Source organism: Brachycentrus maculatus, unplaced genomic scaffold (genome assembly GCF_059751285.1).
Source record: "Brachycentrus maculatus isolate JH-2025_06_01 unplaced genomic scaffold, ASM5975128v1 h1tg002003l, whole genome shotgun sequence".
In the NCBI taxonomy this organism is placed as follows: Eukaryota; Metazoa; Arthropoda; class Insecta; order Trichoptera; family Brachycentridae; genus Brachycentrus; species Brachycentrus maculatus.
In genome coordinates, this window is record NW_028282547.1 from 40214 (window position 1) to 48627 (window position 8414).

General features: G+C 33.8%; 1 non-coding gene across 1 annotated transcript; it reads right to left on the reverse strand.

Moving 5' to 3' along the window:
- Nucleotides 1–505: 505 nt before the first annotated feature.
- On the reverse strand, nt 506–624 carry LOC148298460 (5S ribosomal RNA). The gene has a single exon (XR_015839186.1). It is a non-coding gene; the product is annotated as a 5S ribosomal RNA (ribosomal RNA).
- Nucleotides 625–8414: the final 7790 nt, after the last annotated feature.

Consider the following 8414-nt stretch of genomic DNA (forward strand, 5'->3'; position numbering starts at 1 on the left):
TTATAAGTCATAATTTCCCAGGCAATAAAAAAGAAGCTTAATTACATAAAGGATAAATACTAAAATAAAAATAAAAATAATATTCCCCAGCATGATAATTCCCATAAAAATACAATAAAGGGCAGAAGTGCAATGCAAAGCCAGACAAAGGATAAAAATTCGGAGAAATTATAAACAAAAGCCAAATAAAAATCAAAGATCAAAAAAACCTTTGGAAATAATCTAGATAGGCTTAAGGTAAAATTCGGCCCAAACTAAAAGAATGTCTATTACTCGCAATAAATGGAAGAATAGCAAAGTTGATGATGTATTGAAACGATTGTCATTATTAAATATACTCCTGCTAAATTTCGCTAAATTAACAACAATAAGTTTATGATTCATATCCACACAAAAATGCAGGCAATAAACATAAAATTACTTGGGCTCCAAAGAAAGACAATATAATAATACGATTGCAGTTAATGTGATTTCAAAACAAAATAATGAAATACATACTAAAAAGGGTTGTTGTCACACGGACTTCCCAAGCGGTCCCCCACCTTAGTACTAACCATGCCTAAAGTCGCTTAACTTCGGAGTTCAGATGGGATCCGGTGCTTTCAACTTAGTATGGACGACAACGAATCTAACAACCTCAATGTCAATAAGTATTCTGTCCCCCACCAAACCAATAAATTCGAATGCACAATTTATATATACAATATAACTTGATGTTTCAGAGAGCATCCATTAATATTGGTATAAATTATATCAATATCAGTCGAAGCATGTTTGGATAATATTAAGTCATGCAATATTGCTGCTCACCCACATCGAACTATTCGCAATTCTCATCCGAGCTTCCAAATTAATTAGATATTATCAATTTCTTTGACCAGAATAGACATTCATATAGTTGATAAAATATGCGCTTTAATGTGCAAATTTCCTAAAATCCAAGCCTTCGCATCTAATAATCAACCTAATAACTTATCGAAGAGTACGAGCTTTTGCAAGACTATCTGCAGGACATATTGGCAATAATAATAGCTTCAAGCTGCCGAGGTAAATATGGATTCACAACGTAAAGATCTCATTCCCTATTGATAATCTCACGCCAAGTGCAATACGCATATCGACAGAAATCACCACTATCAGATAAAATCATGTATCATATCGCAGACAATAGATCAATGAGAAGCTCAACATCAATCTTTAATGAATAATCTATATTTGTGATTATTCTAAATATATCCATCATTATCATCATTAGATTGAACTCGTTAGTGTTGGTGGTATTTGGCCATTGGTCACTACGAATGCCTTTTTGAAGTTTTTTGTTTGTTAGTATTTTCCCTTTTAGTTTCTTATTACCTTCCCCATGAATCTTGCTGTGTTGATTTTTTATATGTCCAGCTTATACAATTTTTATAAATACTGTCGAATTTCAGGCTTAGAAATATCCTCATCCACTTTAAAGACAATGACATTTGGGTCAATCTTTTAGCTTTTACCCGATCGATGCAGAAGTAGGTTATGCTCGAAGAACTTATACTCCGGATGCTTTTTTGGGAAATGACAATTTTGAGGAATCTGCGCATATTCAAATTGTATTTACTTTATACCCATAAGGGTTCAACGCGTACTCTCGCATCAGCTTATCATTCTTCAATATCTTGACAGCATTCTTTGGGATGAAGTTTGACATTTTTGCTATAATTTATGATTCGTATTATATAATATTTATTATTTATTGAATAGGGTTTCTTTCATGAACATTTGTAATTTAATGTTTAGCCGAGATGATAATTTTAGATAAATATAATTCGGGTCTTTGGAGTTTCAGAAAACATAGACGCAGTAGGCAGGAAACTGAATGGTAAAACCTACACAGATGATGCTATGAGTTTTGTAGGGTTAATGACATCGGCTGTTATTACTGAGTGTTTTTTTGGCGAAAAAAACCAAAGTGCAAAGATTGATGGCGTCAGTATTGCTAACTTGCTCATGAAGCATTAACACAAATGAATTATGAAATTATCAATGATGAATTATGAAATATTTCAAATATGTTCAAATTGAATACTGTATAAATTTACTTATTACTTATTAATTTTTAGATGTTTAGATTTAGAGTACTGAATGTAAATGGGCCAATAATAATACCTATTTTTCAGTTTGTATAATAGTTTACCAAGCCAACTACAAATCTTAAACACAGAATGCACGAAGGCTACGAAATAAAAACTGTTCTCCATAAGAGTAAATTCAGTAGAATTGTTTCTTAACCACATTCCAAAGATACCTATAAGCTTATGCTACTCATCAACGATGATAAACAGGTGAATTTAAAGCAGTTTAGCTACATCCTTCCTCCCGGTGACCCCTTTTGTTACATATTCGGAAGCGCAAGGATGCTCTTCGACTATATTAGAACTGAACAGCACTTTGTGAACCAATAGGATGGACAAATTTTCTTTTTCAAAAAGAATACTGAGGAAGGAGCCATGCTTACGATGCAGCTCACAGAGGAGCTATTGGGAAGGAGCCTCTCCGACACAGAGCAATAGTAGAAGAGAAGAAAACTGCAAAAAATAGAAATGGAAATATTAATGCAGTCTTTTGTTGACCCAAAATCAAAGGACATCGACAAATTCAGAATTGAAGAAAACGGAAGCGGAGTGGAAAAGATTAGTGGAGATGGTTGGAATTGGTTGCTTGGAAGAACACCCATATCCCAAAAGCCAACCAACATATGGACGGCCACAACAGCTTCATGCTTCATGATGAATTTCGGTATCACTGACAGTAAGTATGTCGGTGATAATTGGTAATAACATCGGAAAGAGCTAATATATTAGATTGAGTGATTGCTCAAAAGCGCGCATCGATTATGATAAATGTGAGTAATCGCTGATTGGTATCTGCAAAAATATTACGTATCGAATATTATTTTTATCACTGCGACTTTCACACTGCTGAAGCAGTTTATTTAAACATAATTCAACCGATTCACAAACGAAGTTATGCTTTCAAATGCAAACTAATAGCAAATCAGCAGTAAATAATTTACAATGTGACACTTTTAAATGTCTGAAAGATGATTTTATGAATGCAGATTTATTTTTACTTGAAAGAATTACGGAAATAAATCTGCTTATTCATAATGTTTACGCTTTGGTCCGGTGTATGCGCATTTGTGGTGCAATACGCACATTAATAGCCGACACTGTTATTCTGATCTCGGAGGAGGAATATATGAGAGTGGCAATACAATAAAGAATGGTCTCCGACCTATATATGCACTCACAACAGTGTAAATCCGAGTGGATGTGGCAATGAAGGAGATGCACATCTTCCTCAACGGATAGAGAGAGGCAGTCCGCAAAAGTGAACAAATCGGAGATTGCACAATCAACTGGGTGCCCTTCATTGCTATGTACAGAAAAGGAGGCAGAGTCGAATGGGAGTGATCTGTGTCATACATAATCATTGCTATAATAATTATAGAATACTTAATTATAATTACATAATAAATTTCTATATAAAAAGTAAGGGAGAAAAGTTAGAAAATGTTTAAAGCTGATAGTTAATTTCGCAGACAGACGGCAATTTTGGGTGAAAAAAATGTAACACTGCAAATGACTATGAACTTAAAGGAGGACCGTTAAATAAATAAATTAAAAATGCACTAAATTTTTATTATAATCCTTTTCAATAAATTTTGCATACAAATTATAAATAGCATAATGTCAGAAAATAAAGCGCCCCGCTTTCGTGAAAATTATATAGTAATTTGGCCGATATTTTTAAATGAGGCAGTTCACAATCGGAGGATTTGTAATTCTGTTTGGGGATCCAATGTGAATACACATATTCCAACTCATTTATGTGGGCATTTTGAACAAGAATATCAGGGATTGGCATTGGCACACTTTAAAAACAAAATTATCCTCAATCTCTAACTTATGCATTTCCGTCCAACAAGCCTCATATAAGTCATTGCATTACTGAACCATGTTATTGACTGAATATCCAATATTATTACGTATGCTGATATTTCTCAGTTTAATCATTTCACTTTTTCTCAGTGTCGACATATTTATGATTTGATTGTAGTCTATGTGATATCGAATTGTACCGAGTTTCAAAACTTATAAGTTTGGAAGAATGAACCAACTGATTGCTTCAATTGATTCAATCCTGCTGTAGCCGATATCAAGATGTTTGAGCGATAGGAAGTGGATGTGCTTCAACTTTCTTCTAATTACGATATATACTGAGGCTTAATGTTTCTGCTTCCCATTGTCTTACTTTCGGGAATTACCTTCTCATCTCAATTTGATCTAAGAATCAGCTAAAATATACCTATCCGAATTCTCTAGAGTCCATCTTTCATTTCCATTTATCTGAGTATTTTTCTGGGAATCTTTTATTTTGTATCTTTGAGAGTTACAGTTGCTTTGCTGAACTTCATTCCTGTTACTAAGTATGAACAATTTTAATAAATGATTATATTTTCTATGATTCTAATAATCAGGATTAGGACGAATACAAATCATTCCATTCAGTTGCATCTCCTTTGTCGATTATTCATGGACAGCCATGTTCTTCCATTGATAAGGTGTGCATCTATGAGTACATCATATCCGCCTTGATCCCCAATGCAACTCTCCTTCACTACATTGCCACTCCTCTTTAATTCCATTGCATCTGCTATGATCCAATATAATTGTAACTATCTGCTACTTACATCATAGCGCAATAACAATGACAAACCCTGCTTTGCTTTCATGCATGGAAAATGAGGATTTGGTCTGCTGAGATTAGTTTAGTAATTTGGTTGCTCTTTTGTTCATTATTCATATAAATGCGGGTTCGATGATCTGCCTGGAGATTATTGATATTAACTATTGATGCATGATTGGCCTCTTATGCATTAAATAGTTAATTTTGTTGAGTTGAGGGAGACCGACGAAAGCTGTGCAATTATTATTGGCTGTAGTAGTAATAGGGTATCAGTATCATTTCAGATAAGATTTATTTTATCTGCAAATAAGTTTATGCATTTGTGCATTTCATATTAGCATACTTAATAATAATAATTACATATTTTATATATCTCTATATGCTATTGCAAAATGCACATTCTCAGTGATTATTATGGCATGTATTGCAATGTATATTGTGTTGCGCTGCAATCTCCTCAAACAATATATTTGAGCCAATCAACTATTTTATACAAATTTATTCAAATTTATATGTAAGTGTGAATTTATCTGAAGATCAATTATAACTTTGCTCAAGTGAACCAGACATGTTTTGCGGCTTAGTTTTAATTCCTTTGTTTTTTTGTGCGAAATTGACCTTTTTTTTTATTTTACTGACCAGCCTGCATTGGTTATTCTTACATTTATCTCTGTTATCTCTTTGGCCGAAGAAGCATTAAATTTTGCATTTTCCTTTATATTTAGCGTGATATTTCAGTCTCTTTCTAGCCCTTGCTTTTCACTGTTTTCGCTGACTTTGTTTAATTGTTTAACAAATCCTTGAGTATCTGAGAAAATTTTCTTATTTCAGATTATTTATCAGATTATTTAGTCTTCTTTTTTTTTTAATTTGACTTTTGAATTTTCGGTTTCGTACTTCGTTGGCTTAATTTCTATCTTTCAAATACTTATTTTGCCCTCGAAAAACGGGTCCTAAGTTATATTGATTACGGAGCGTTTTTCAGTTTATGATTTTCTATCGGATCTTCTTCTTATTTGTCTGGACCAAGCTAGTCGAATTAAGTTGAGAATTACTACACAATTGTTTGTTCTCTCTTTAAATATTTTGAGAGTGGTTCGGATGTTTTCGCAACTAAGACTTCACCTTTGCTGTTGTTTTTATTATTCTCTTACTCGGACCTTTTTTTTTTCTATTTTTTAAAGACATCTCCTGGCAATAAGTCGACAAGTATCATCAGCATGTTGGTCCCTATCATACAATAAAGTATCAGACTTTGGGAATCAAGGAAGATTTGCGCATCAGTGTGATAGGCGTAAACATACTCGATATAAAGGGAGATGTTGAGAAGAAGGAGGAGAAAATGGTATGATACATAAAGGCAGAGCATTGATTTGGTAAGAAATATCATTCTACCCCTTTGAATTACTATTGCGGCAAAGATTAGGCTTACTTCAATGCAGCACAGGAGGACGGTTTGGACCAGGTAGTATTCATAAAGAAAGTACTGGAGAGCACCAATCAGCAGGGGTCTAACCAAACAGCTCGCTGTAAGGAAATAATAAGTGCCAAAGCAACGATAGTAACAGTAAATAAAATTGCCAGCGTTTTTCTTTAGATAGTGGCCCAGCATAAAGTAAAAGGTGAGAGCAAATATGAACAGCCCAAACAGAAAGAGAACCGTAAACATCATTGACACTTTGTCAGAAAACTTCTCAGAAAAGCCAATTTCAAACTGCCCAAAGCAAATGTAAGAAAGGTAAAATACATTGCCTTCCAACAGCGTTTGCAAAAGAGTGTACCCTATAAAATAATACCTTCGAAACCAAGTGCTTATTTTGTAATTAAACAGCTGTCTAAAAGCAATATAGAAAATTAAGCACCAAAGAACGCTCTGTGGAATAGTGTAGATAAAGTAAGGGAAGGCCGCCTGTATAAGCACTTGGGGAGAGTTCTCAATTCGGAGGAAGTTTTCTTTTGTGAAATTCGTGTAATCAGAGATGGGCAGCCATCGCTAAAAGTAAGATATGTTAAAAACACTTTCGAGCACACTAAACTTCAAGTGTTCGATTTCGATTACAGTGCTAAATATTCCCTGAATTAGTCCGCTATAATTTCTCTTTTGATAGCTATACATCCACAAATCCTCGACGAAGAAAGCGGCATATTTTAATCCGACCAACTGATTTAAAGGCAGCGAAATCATTGCTGAGATCTATTAAACCATTTCGGATAAAAATATAAACTCATTGTTTGATATATTTAGGTTTTATTCTTCTGGCATGTCTACAGCTATCATATTCGTCTAAATAATTGTGTTAGCTTCAACGGTTGTATTAATTTCAATGTTTGTGTTAGTTTCGTTTATTATGTTAGTCACATTTGTTTAATTTGTCACATTTGTTTAATTTGTCACATTCGTTTAATTTGTCACATTTATTTAATTTGTCACATTCGTTTAATTGGTCACATTTGTTTAATTTGTCGCATTCGTTTAATTTGTTAAATTTGTTTAATTTGTGGTATTTGTTTAATTTGTGGTATTTGTGGCATTTGGGTATGCATAATCTAATTACAGAGTAATTTCATCAATGAATATGCCAATTCCATCCGCGGCCGCCCCCAACTATTCAATGCTCAGGACATAGGCGCCTGCCGTGGTAAAATTCGGATACATCGTTTACAGAGTAATTTCAGTTGTGTATGGATACCTCATACCAAAAAACATGCCATCAATATATGCCGCAATTGTATAGCTTGAATAGTTTGAATTATATGTCCTTTGCAAATATTTGAATTTGTAAGCTCCTGCTATTGGGATTGTAATATTTTGATAAACAATTCCGTTAATCTGAGGGGCTGATTGAAGATGGAGAAATTGGCCATAGCCTAAATCCATTCCATAAGTGCTCGATGTAATTACTTTCGCTCCATTTAAATCCCAAGAATCCGCAATAATAGAAGACGAAGCTGTTGGTGGTGATTCGAAGCCGCCATTAGCTAAATAGTTTGACTGGACTTGTAAAATGATTGTTAGCAGCCATATTCCGATTCCTGAACCCGTATTTGTTCTATCCATAGAAGATTATTATATAATGCGAGATATAGTAATCCATTTAAAAAAGAAACTGATTCATTAATAAAATAAGTTCGATTTTCGAGCTCAAAGCTGATTCAAGAATGAAATAGCTAATTTTTCATCAGCTGAACTCCTAGAAGTTTATACTATGATTCGAATATGTCACAATAAGTGCATTGTTCGATAATTTTCAAAATGAGCCATAATTCTCAGATGTTCAAACCATTAATAATATAATCTCTGTTCAAAACCTATGAAAATGCACAAATATTTAATGAAAACTCGGCCAAACCAATAATGATTAAAACACTTGCAACAGCTTCATAGCAATATCTTATATAAAACTCATTTAAATACGTAGGAATTATTCTCATAAAGGACAATGCCGAAAACCAGCCGCATACATCAAACATAAGGCAATCTCCAATTTGCTTTCATAATTGACAAGCATTAGTGCGAGGATAAGAATTCGATTTAGGATAAGTTATATAAATAATTGAAAATTATGATGAATTAATATGAAATATCGCGAACCAAATAAACATAGAACTAAAACTCAAATGGGGGGGGGTTGGGGTTGGGGTTGGGGTTGGGGTTGGGGTTGGGGTTGGGGTTGGGGTTGGGA